This window comes from Lepisma saccharinum, chromosome 24, assembly GCF_977018435.1.
Source record: "Lepisma saccharinum chromosome 24, izLepSacc3.1, whole genome shotgun sequence".
Lineage (NCBI taxonomy): Eukaryota > Metazoa > Arthropoda > Insecta > Zygentoma > Lepismatidae > Lepisma > Lepisma saccharinum.
In genome coordinates, this window is record NC_139252.1 from 51,420,097 (window position 1) to 51,433,222 (window position 13,126).

A 13,126-nucleotide genomic window follows, 5' to 3' on the forward strand; every position below is an offset into this window, starting at 1 on the left:
GCCTTGTAATCAAGGGGTCTCGGGTACGATACCAGGTGATCGCACATAGTGGTTCGGATCCCACTTTAAACTGTATGCATTTCAGATTAGTCTATCTGTGCCGGTGACTCAGTCGGTAACGCGTCTGACTACCATGCTATAGGCCCCGGGTTCGATCCCCGGCCGGTTCAAGCCCGGGAACTTTTCTAACGTTGGAAGCGGCCCCGGCGCCCACCCAGCGTCGAATGACATGGATACCTGGGGGAAACCCTGGGGGTGAAGGCGGTCAGGGGCGTGATGCTGATCACATCACCCCCCACTCACGAACGAATCAAGAAAGTATGGGGCGGCGTGATGCTGATCACATCACCCCCACTCACGAACGAATCAAGAAAGTGTGGGGCGTTACCCCCACACCCCCTATACGCCTTCATGGCGTAGCGCTAAGCACAGGTGAGAACTTTACCTTTTTTTTTTTTTTTTGCATAAAGTGGACTTACAACAAAATTTAAAATTGCGATAAAGATTATGATAAGGTATTAAAGAATTGGGTCTAACACATTTTTTTATTGTTTACCAATGACCTTGTTAACGGTGGAAGCGGTCCCGGCGTCTACCCAGCGTCGAATAACATGGGTACCTGGGGGAAACCCTGGGGGGTAAAGGCGGCAGGGGCGTGATGCTGATCACATCACCCCCACTCACGACCGGATCAAGAAAGTGTGGGGCGTTACCCCCACACCCCCTATACGCCTTCATGGCGTGGTGCTATGCACAGGGGAACACTTTACCTTTTTACCTTGTTAACTAATATTCTTAATTTCAGTTTCAAGATGAAATCGGCTACGAAATAAAAGGAGTGGGTTCATATTTCTGTTACGAAATTCCACTTTTGTAGTAGACCTGTGCCACACTAAGATGTGACATAATAAACAAATCTGAGACACTTTCAAAGTATTAAATTGCTATCTACGTATTTGGGAACAATCTTTCAATATAATACTTTTTTTGGACGCGTCAAATCATAGTATTTAATTCCTGTTTTAGCAGCTTTAAGAAACCTGATTTTTTGGGGGGGTTACAAATGCCCTTTCTGCTCCCGTCAAGTTACGCCTATGAAAAAACAGGAATTCAAAGTAAAAGACTGTCCCGACTAAATCGGGAGACACGTCTGATAGATTTACAATTGGGAAAATCATAATTAAGCGTGTAGTTGAAAACAACCTATTTTCATATATTGCATGCAGCTCTACTTTTTCTGCAATGTGGATCAAGAACTGGGGACGTGGAGAAGCACAACACTCCACGTAACCAATAGTCACGTGACCCTCTGTCATGTTGACCTTCGCGTGGAACACATTTCTCGGTGTTAAGACAGGCAAAATCACTCGATCATCGAAGGGTGCAATATGTGTTGCCTACCCTCCTGCATTACTTGCTCCTATTAAAGCCTTATGGGGAAGAACTTTTTTCCATGACTGTACACACATTCATAAACAGGTGAAGAACGATGGCTTGTGTTAAGTCTCCATTTCTAACCCGGACGTAAAGAGTTGACCGATTTCCCAGAGGCTGTGTCATTTCCAGCTTCCTGATAGTCGACCGCACGTCTCTGTAGGCAAGCGCCCCCCCCCCCCCACAGGAGGGCGTTAATTTCAGCGCTGGCATCTGGCTCATTCACCCTCCCCCTGATGTGATATTTACGCGTCGTGAGCAGCCAATATGCTCGCGTCAAAAGGGCTCGACAGCAGCCGGAATAGATGGTGATCTGGACCAATTTTTGCATCCCGCGCTGAGCGAGATGAAGTTATCTTGTCTCCTGGACTGGGTGGACAATGGAGACCGTGTCGTCATCAATCATTGTGTGCGCCTCTACAAGTCTCATCTCTTCGCACTAATTAATATCAAGGAGTCGCTCCATCAAAGGTTTCATCTCGGAAGATTCCATCGCACCGTTTTTAAGTTTGCTTCAATTTGTTCTGGCTTCAACTTCACTTCGAGATCCAGGAGCGCATTTACAAAACCTACGTGGAAATCGCAACCGTGAGCGTGTCTAATGGCAACTGTCAATTGTAGCGCGTTTCTTGCATGACGCAACAATCCTATCAGCGGCTTCAGCAGCATGAAGGAAATACGAGGACCCTGAATGTATTTACAAAACCCACGTGCAAATCGTCTACATGGCTAATGACAACAGTCAATGGCAGTGCGTTTCTTACGTGACGCAATCTTCCATCAGCTGCGTCGGGTGATACACGCACCATGAAGAGAATACAAGGTCCAGGAGCTTATTTACAAAACCCACGTTGGAACCGCTACGGTGGTCTGCCTAATGGTAACAGCCAATGGTAGTGCGTTTTTAACATAACGCAACTATCCATCAGCTGCGTCGGCTCCTCCAGCAGCACGAAGGAAATACAAGACCCAGAAGCTTATTTACAAAACCCACTTCGAAATCGCAACCGTGGGCATGACCAATGATAGCGCGTTTCTTACATGACGCAACGGACCATCAACTACTCGTACTTTGGCTGTTGCATGCACCATGAAGGAAATACAAGGCCCAGTAGCGTATTTACAAAAGCTATATTGAAATAGCAACCGGGGACGTGGCGAATGGCAACAGCGAATAGTAGCGCATTTCTTACAGGATGCAACGATAAGTCAGCTTTTGTTAGTATTTAAAATGTTGTCGCGCTGCACGGGTGACTAATATCCATCAGTCGTGGAATTGAGACAATTACGATGTGCGAATTGTAGACCTCCTGGTAACGCACCAGAAAAGGCAAGTGGCAAAATGTTGTATAAAAGAACTAGTTCTTCATGCAAACAATATGAAAAGTAACGTGAGAAGAAGAAAGGTTTTTGGAGGTAAGATTTATTGATTGGTTTGATTTATTTTACTTCGCTTTTCTGCCGCTTTTTGGCAAATCGCGAATATCAGGATGAGTGATATTGTTGAAGGGACACTAACATAGGACACTCATGCCCAGATCGGGATTCGAACCCGGGAGCCCTGGCGTCGTAGCGCTCTGTTATAACCACTATACCACGGAGGTCAGCTTTTTGGAGTAAAGGATCAGTTCGATAAGTAGGTGGCATGCATGTTTCATTCCATCAGGTGTTAACTTTTGCGTGTTCTTGGACTAATAAAAACATGAAAATGCCAACTAGTTTCTTTATTCCATTCGTAACACAACCTGAATGTTAGACAACCCGAGAAACACTATCGTTGTGCGGGTTGCATAGAGTCACGGATGTCTGTCTGTGCGGAATTTAATATCGGTGGTTCTCGATTATTTTTACATGTCACCCCTTCCCACCCTACCTTTAGAGGTGCCAAGGGTGTCTTACCCCCACAGTATTTATTTCCAGGTTGCAAGTGATACGTGTACCACGTTTGGTTGAAATTGCTCCAGGCGTTCGAGAGATATGCCGGAACAAACAAATATACACACATACATCCATTTTTATACATATAGATTACATACTGTATTAAAAACCCAAGTAAGTCGGTTCTATCTGCAAGCGGAATAAGGAAAAAAGAAGGGAGCCATGTCCCCCTTACCACCCGTGGGCGAGATGGCCTTCAAGCGCACCGACCGCACAGTCTCCTTCCGCCATCTTGCTTTTTCTCGTTTTCCTCCTCTGATCCAATCTGAGAGGATGCCGATCCCTTGGCAGGGGGCCTATTTCTCCATGCTTCTGAAAATGTCAGGCGTGGAATCGTGATATTTAACTCTCTCCTCTCGGTCGGGGATTTCCAGGATTTGAGAAGACTACACCAGCGCCTCCTACGTGTCAGGAAATGGGGAAAGATGGAAGAACAAAATCAAAAATTATTGTTGTATCTTAATTGCTATAACTCTGCTTTTTTTTTACAAACCACGATAATATAATAACGCACACAGGTCCGATTTGATGTAAAACAATAATTTAATCCATAACTGGAAAATATTTTAACTTTACACAAATCCATACTTGACAACGAATCGTCAAAACAATGGAACATCTACGTAGACATATATGTTATTGCGTTTCTGAAGTGAACACCTGTATTGCAACCAATATGCCACTTTCCAGATAAGAATATATACAGGGTGTTTCTGAGTTCAGTTACCAGGGAAAAGTTGACTATTGAAGATATGATGAAACAGAATGTTCCATCTGCACGCCTGGCCAAACAACCGTACTTATAAAGGAACGCTCTCTGGAAAAGAATGCATTTTGGCACGATATCACTAAAATGTATATAGACTTTATAATGACCCTGTATAATAAATATATACAATAAATAAACCAGACCAAAATTTCATAAGAGTGTACGAATGGGTGGAAACATTGAAAACGGAAGACAGAATGAACAACACCGAAATAGGGGACAATTTGGCATGGCAACTGAGACAGTGAAACAGCAGATCCGAACAGCGAATGCCTGGCTTCGGGCTAGTCAGTGTTGATGAAACTGCTTGGAAGAGAGATTGACATTTCATAGAAAAGGCCGCTCTTTCCAACGCAGCTGGAAACTGCTACGTGAAAGCAGGATGACAGAAGCCAGCCAACAGACTATCCATCCAATGCAGAACATTTTCACAGTTTACATCCAGGTGGCGACGTAATTCTAATTCAAACCGCTAAACCATGTTGGTCAAAGGGTTCGACATTCAATTAATCGAACAATAGCTTCTTTTTCCCAGGTCCACCCGAGCTGTGGACACGCTGTCGGAAAATTAATGCTGCCCTTTCAACTTTCCTCCCCACCCTCCCCCCGTAAGCCGGATGAAGCCCTACTGGTTAACGTCTGAATGCACATGCTCTTAACCCACCTTGCGGCTTTTATTGTTGATGTTTTTGCCGGCGCTTTGAGAAATTTGAAGGCCTTTTTGGTTTCCATTGCGGGACAAGTTGCAGGAACTCTGATCACCAGAAAAGGCTCCGAAAGAGGAGAATACTCTCGTAGTGGACAATACCCTCGGCTACCTTGGTGGCGGAGTGGTTAAAGCGACGTGCTAAAGGGCCAGGTGGGTGGTTATGACATGGCTGCATCCGTTTCTTTAATAATTTATTTATTTATACCTTTTGATTAATAAGATTAAGGCTCAAGCCTCGTCTTACACTCAACCATAATATTAATAATATTATGTAATAAGTTATTAATAAAATATACATTCGTAATATGATTCACATACAAACACACAAAAAATGAACATATAGGGTGTTCCGTATAGGACAGCAAATTACAAAATTAAATAAAATAGGGAAAATATCATGAAAATAGTTATATTTCACATCTAAGCAGTAACATCTCCCATTTACGTACGAAAGACATTGCCAGGCATATGTCCACCCCTACTGAGTATGCATTTATACGCTCCACAAAATTATTGATTGATCCACCTGTGATTCCACAAACCCCCATAAGAAGAAATCACAGGGTGTAAGATCACACTCCACCTGCCAAAACCCACACCACACAGTCGTTCTCAGCGGTTGGGTGGATTTCACCCTCCTGGATTATTCGAGGATTTTTCGGAAGGAAACCACAACAAACGAGTCAAAACAATTGAGGCTACATTAATCGGCATGACAACAGATGCCAACATTGGTCAGAACAGGTTTGCAACCTCGAAACAAAACAATAGCACTCGATTTAAATTCGGCGTCCTTTACATATACCTTTCACAACAGGAAAACCATAGTAAAAAGAGGGTAGGAATTCATCATAGACATACAATATATGGGCCTATACATATACAGGGTGCTCGGAAATTCCCCTTACAAACTCCTAGGGCAAGTAGAGGGGACGACCTTCGCGAATCTCGTCGGTGAGCGAATGGCGGCCACGATTAAATTCGTTATACCAGCGTTTCACAGTGGCAAAGGATGGAGCTTCATCGCCAAATATGGAAGTAAGTTGATCGATGCACTCTTGTCTTGATAATCCACGTCGAAAATCGTAAAAAATCATCGCACGAAAATGTTCACGAGTTAATTCCATTTTATTGTTGTCGCGCAATCTCCAAGACAACATAAACAACACAAATGAAGCTATTGACAAAACATTTGAAGTACGTTATGGTCAATAATGCCAGACGATTCCGTGCAAACGTCAAATCGCGTCTAATTTCAATCAGTGTTGCCAAGGCTCAAAATATAAATAGTGACCCTCGTACATTAGCATGCAATGTTAATTGGACATTATCCAGTGTCTAGTACTTTTAACTATACTATACTACCTCGTGGTAACGTCGTCGCCTTGTGATCAAGAGGTTTCGGGTTCGATACCCGGTGGAGGCACACAGTGCTTTGGATCCCACATTAGACTGTACGTCAGGTCACGATTAGCCTATATGTGCATAAAGTGAACTTAAAACAAGCAATTCAACGTTTAAGTATACTTATTCTAACATTACGTTTCTGTAGAGCGCCTCTTTCCTCGTCTTCAGGTGAACAAATTTCTATTTGCTGGTGGTGCTGATCGAAACTACAATGGATCTGTGGTTTTAATAAAATTTCGATGCACCGTGGAGAAGTTGGTTATCGCATCGAATGAATACACGCATATATTGTAGGCTTCCGATTTTTTTTTTTTTTTTTAAAATGTAACATTTCCAAAACTTTTCTTGAAAAACCTATAAAATTTTGTCAAGTAAACCGGGAAGATACATTTATGTAGTGTCACCGGCAATAAAATGGCTTACCTAGATCCCGCCTTCTCTGCAATCCGTTATGCGTGTTGTCTAACTTTACGGCAATGAGTCAACTTCTACTACCGCAGAAAACCGTACAAAACACACATTACCTTTCCACTTTTAAAAGAATGATAAACCATAAACATCTCTTGTATATAAAAATGGATGTATGTGTGTTTGTTCAGCAATACATGTCGAACGCTTGGAGCGATTTCAACCAAACTTGGTACACGTATCACTTGCAATCTCGAAAGAAATACTGTGGGGGTAAGACACCCCCGGCACCCATAGGGGAGGGGGTGTGAAGGGGACATAGAATAGCATTCTGTTGCGTAGCATTTTCGTGTCATATCCTGCAAGTTATGCTTCCTGCAACACAGCCCGGCGAAGTTGGTTGCCTACACAGAAGGTGCTATATTGCTATCCTCGAGCAATTTCAACACACATCACTTACAATCTGGAAAGAAATACTGTGGGGGTGACACACCCCTGGCACCCCTAGGGGGGAAGGGGGTGACTTGTAAAAATAATCGAAAACGACCGATATGAGTGTGGAATCCACAGTTTTCGGTGTCACTAAGATTAATAGTAACACTTCCATTGCCGTTCAACTCCAAGTTCATTTTACACTATAGTTACAATTCATTATTTTCAAGTCATTCTGATAAATAAATACCCGGGCAATCGGCTAGTATTTAATAAAAGTTGCACACTTCAGAAATATACAATAGCCCAGTTTGTCTTACATTCATCAGAATATTTATCAGAAATAAGGAAGTTTAATATTTTATTTCATTTGAACATAGAACTCAGCACTAAAAATTATTTATACATTATGAAGGTGAAAAACTATAACTATACCGTTCTACAAACGCTAGGAACCACTGCACTGTAGTATGTACAGTGGAATCGATGAGTATTACCGTGCAAATTGTCCATCACCACGTTCGTGCCCTTTATTTGACCCAATAAGAGCTTCAAGAATTAAAAGAAAACTCAAAACAAGCTGTTGACAACTTCTGCACCAGCATACATAAAAATCCATCGCTTAAAAACACACAGGATGTAAGAGAAAAAATAATGAAAATAGTCATGGACAATTTGCACGGTAATACTCATGGATCCCACAGTACGCAACCGGGAATTGATCAAGCATGGAAGAAAGGATGTTGGTAATTGTCCTACGTTGCGGAGAAATGGACAAAACTTTGTTCCGCGGTGTTGGACGTTTTGTAAGACTCGTCGAAACGGAAGCATGGAGGAAGGTGGGACATCTCCATCATTGTGAATAATGTTTATGTATTAGAAACCACAGATGTTAAATGGTTATTTTACAAACAAAACTGAATAAAACACGTCATCCATAGATTTTTTAAGGAAGGAAATCTAAAAATGGGGAAAAGTTTGAAAAAATTCAGTACATCTGGACATTCTACGTACGAAAATGAGAGATTGTACCATAATATACTTTAAAACTTAAATGTAATTTACAGGAAAACACCCCAACAATAATAGGACATTGCTTGACTCGACGACAAAAGTTGCAGAGCGATGTTGGTTACAAATTCATTACCGCGTCATGTTTATTTACCATTCGAAACTTTGAATTCAAATGAGCGGTTTTGAATCTTGTTAATCGATAAGGTACACCAAATCGATAACTGACTAATAGAGCAATAACTCTAAACGAATTTAAAATTGCACAGTTAAATTGCATGCTACATCCTTAGCCCACATACCTTATTGAACCTTTGCTTATATTTTTTACGGTCTTACAAAGTAGCGCCATCTCTCGTCAAGCAATGACAACTTACTAGACTTCATGGACTCACCTGTATCCACCTACCTCGGATTTGTTCGTTCATCCAGTTAACTACGTTCAAACAATATCCGTGAAGAAAACAAAAAATAAAAGGGCAGCGTGCAGTGAATGTTGCACATCGATTCTTCTTGGGAAACAAACAAGGTGTTCTTTTCCGTTCGGCGAATAGGGGACACTCGTAAACCTTGAAAACGCCAACGTTTGACCTCGAACTTGAAAAGGTGCGACAAGTGGAGACATCTCACGGTGAATGTGAATAACAGCGAGTTTTCTTCCAAGTGGATGATTCGGAGATTGACGATCCTATTTATCTTTTCCGAAAGTTGCACAAAATTGTCATTGTTGTTGAAAACAATGCAGTATTGCGGGATCTTTTTACCACAATTGATTCAAAAACAGAAAATAGAGGCGACAATGACAATTTTATAACTGCATCAGGGGCAGCTCAAGATAACATTTTCACCCCGGCTAGTGTGTTTCTGGCTCAACCTACGTTCTTCCACCCTGCCCCCCCTCATCTTTCTATCAAGCTCCTCCTACTTTCAACCACCCTCCAATAAAGAAACGACCATGTTAAATACGTGTTACGGTTCTAATGACGAAAATATTAGCCTTTTTGTAAAAATACTTTGTGTTACTGATAAAGAATACGTTTATTGTAGGTAAAGTTCCCCGTCCCATCAAGGCACATTTATGGGATGTGGGGGTAGAGCCCATACATTCTCGATGTCGGTAATTTTGGAGGTGATGTGATCAGCACCACGCTCCGGTCACCTCTACCCCGCAGGGTTGCCCACCAGGTACTCATTGATTTGGGGCCGGCTGGACTCCAGAGTCGCTTTATGCGGGGACAAGGCCGGAAAAATTCTGACCTTATATCACTCACCCCGGGAATCGAACCCGGGTCTCCCGCGTGGCACTCGGACGCCTTACTGACTAGATCACAGTTTATTATAGATATGTGTTAACTTAATACCTGCATAATGGCATCAAAATAACAGTAGGCTAATCTCTTGTTCATTTGAATCGCTCCATGCTTTTGTAATATATTTTGCATCAGTAACTTCAATTAATTTTTGTCAACAATTAATCCAACTCTCTTCAATACAACCCGGTGGAGGAACAAAGTGGTTCGGATTCCACTTTCAACTGTAAGTCCAGTCTCAATTAGCCTTTCTGTGCATAAAGTCTTGGCGATAAAACAAGGACGACGCTTCGGTCAGTCACCTGGTCCTTAATCCACTCCTGAACTTCATAACTGTTTTTCATTTTATAAGGTTTTGCTTGTATAATACCAGCAAACTTTCAGTGTTTAAAAAATCGAGAAAAACTTTGCTCAATAACATTCTAGTAGTTGATGCCTCCTTTTGACAGCACAGGCCCTCAAAACCAACTATTTTCATCCTGTATACAGGGTGTTTCGTAAGTTCGTTTACAACGCCTGGGAGGTGATTGTACGAATGAAAATAAGGTGGAAAGTTCATGTAACGAAATTCCGGAAACGGTTTTGTTGCCGAGTTACTGACGTTTGAAAACGTGGGAAAATGATTTTCCGAATAATGGCAAAACGGGTGGAGAGAAGTAGTCGGTGTTGGGCGGTCCACTTAGAAATTCGGTACGCTCTTGTCAAAAAATCACGCGGCAATGTTGTGCAATGTCGGCGCAAGGGATTCCCCAAAGGACGCGAACGAAGATGTTGACGGGAGTGGGGTGGGTGTGCGTTCTGCGTGAGCTGGTATCGACGAAAATTGGCCTATATTGAATGGCACCAAAAAACAAAGAAAATTTCCTGAGCGAAGGGCACCATGACGTAAAAACGAAAAAAATGAACTGTCATAGGTTGCATACCCTGAAGGGCAGATGGGTGTCCGTGTGATCTGACGTTAAGTACCACATTTCCCGCAAGGGCGCCAACAGTGTAGGTTTCCTCATGAAGGAGCGCACGTGTCTGTGCCAATCGTGCTTCAGGTGCTGTGCCAGCAGCAGGTTAAACATTCACGGTTGAATGGAAAGACGTGAGGTTCTTGGACAGTAGTGTTGGGCAAACATTTGACCTAGCAGTGTTACGTGTTAATTCTTAGCCACAGCTCATCGTGTTCTGTGAAGTATACTAGTGTTAACGGCCATAAACACTTGTAGCCCGGTGTAAGGGATGGCTGCACACACGTCCCAAGAGCTGGCGGACATGCATCTGATTTATGGGGAGGCTGGAGGTAATAGCCCTGCTGCAAGGCGTCTGTATGGGGCACGTTTTCCAAATAGGGTGTTACCATCGCACACCTTATTTCAAACTGTAGACACTCGACTTCGGGAAACAGGATCAGTGTTGCCACCTCGTCGAGAAGTTGGACGACCGCGAAGTGTGCGAACACGACGGTTTGTGGAAGATGTGCTAACTGCAGTGATGGATCATCCAGGCATCAGTACGCGCGCACTAGCCCACTAGAAGGGATGCACCCGTACAAATTGAAGAAAGTGCAAGACCTTTTACCTCGGGACTTTGGCCCACGTGAGGACTTTTGCCAATGGTTTGTTCATCAAATTGAAACTATCCCCAATTTTCAGAATACGGTACTATGGACTGATGAGGCTATCTTCACGAAAACTGGTGTGTCCAATAGTAAAAACAGTCATGTGTGGGAACATGAAAATCCACATGCACTGCTAGTGGCACATCATCAGCACTGATTTGCAGTGAATGTGTGGTGCGGGATACTGCATGACCATTTGATTGGACCGTACATTCTCCCTGTTTGCCTATGTGGACCCACTTATCAAGGATTTCTCAGTGAGGTTTTGCCTGAAATACTAGAGGACGTGCCCTTGGCACTGAGACAAAGACTGTGGTTTCAACATGACGGTGCACCCCCACATTTCGATCGGAATGTGCGCCATTTCCTCAATACCGTATTCCACAACCAGTGCATTGGCAGGAGAGGGCCTGTGCCATGGCCACCTCGATCGCCTGATATTACGCCCCTGGATTTCTTCCTCTGGGGAGAGATGAAACGCCTCGTTTACGAAACACCTGTCGTGTCAGCCGAGGACCTCGTTGCCTGTAACAATGTAGCTGCAGCATCGATAGCAGAAACGCCAGGGTTGTTGGGTCGCACTAGACAATCCTTGATTCGCCGTTGTCGCCTCTGCTTGGAAGTACATGGTGGACAGGCACGTATCCAGGAATTCCTTTCGGGGGGGGGGCTCAACACCATTTTTTAAAGGGGTATAGTAAGAACCTCACAATTGTATGTTTAAGACCAGTGGTGGCAATTGGGTTCAAAAACGGGGGAGGGGGGGCAGAGGGTGGTTCAAGGAAAGTTTACTTTCTCTTGGTAGACAAGGCTTAACATTAAGAGGCCATAATGTTGAGGCAAAAAAATGGGGAGCAACTATCCCTTAAATCGTCGCCACTGTAAGGCTGTCATTTTAATCAGAACGTGAAATCTGAACATTTTTTACCACTCGACTCCTCTGTTTCCATGCATTAACATTGTGTGCCGGAACCATCTCAGTATGTGTGTTTGACCATTTCTTCTCATCAGGCATAAAAACACCTATGGTGTCTTTGAGTGTTTTTACGAAGCTGTTACACATGCACGGGATGGGCAATCCACTCGACAACGCGAGATTCAAATTGTGGGCTGCCAACTTGACGCAGACAGCTCTCGAATATTTCTCTCTGATTCGAGCCTGAACACCACTAACGTGTCTTGTCCTCCCATGTTTGCAGCTCTTATAAAAGCCGAAACCCACCAAATTGTTCAAATTCAGGCCTTAGCATTCACAAAAGTTCAAAAATGCCTGTCGCAGCTTCGGCTATCTGTCATATATCGGCACGAAACAAAGGAAGTCTTCTCGAATACAGGTGGATCACGAAACAATTAATGCAGAATGAAAACCCTTCCGTTCCCAACACATCTAATGTTTCGTCTCCCAGTATGATCAAATGCTTATTCATTTACCTCCAGTGACGTGCCCAAGGGAGGGTTGGTGAGGTCATAACCCCATTTGATCCAGTATTCCTTTTCTTTAAGAAAAGAAGAACGTCAAAGACAGGAAAAAAATGGCAAAATCAGGACTGACCACCAAAAATAGTATGCGTAACCCCTCTTCCTTCCGAAAATCCTGGGCACGCCACTCTTTATCTCGGACACATTTTTTAAAATCAACTCACCAGAAGTTTTTATCATTCCGTATTAGATATTGAAGTAAGATGCGTTCTTCCTGCAGTTTTGGATATGATCCTTTGCGGAGCTGTCTGCCTGCCTTCACACCTAACTTAACAAGGCCCTAATTTTCCATCCTTGTGATGGGGCCTCCCCGATGGCGCAGTGGTAGCGTCGTCGCCTTGTAATCAAGGGGTCCCGGGTTCGATACCCGGTGGAGGCACAAGTGGTTCGGATCCCACTTTAAACTGTAGGTCCAGTCCCAATTAGCCTTACTGTGCATAAAGTGGACTTTAAACAACAAATCAATCAACCAAATCCATCCTTGTGACTTGGATTTTCAAGACTTAGGAAGGTTTCAGACCGAAGGAAAAGGCGATACATGTCCATTGGAATGGGCCAATCAACAGCAACGTTTCACACCGTAGCGACACAAAAGGCCTCACGAGCCAAATTTCGAATTGTGA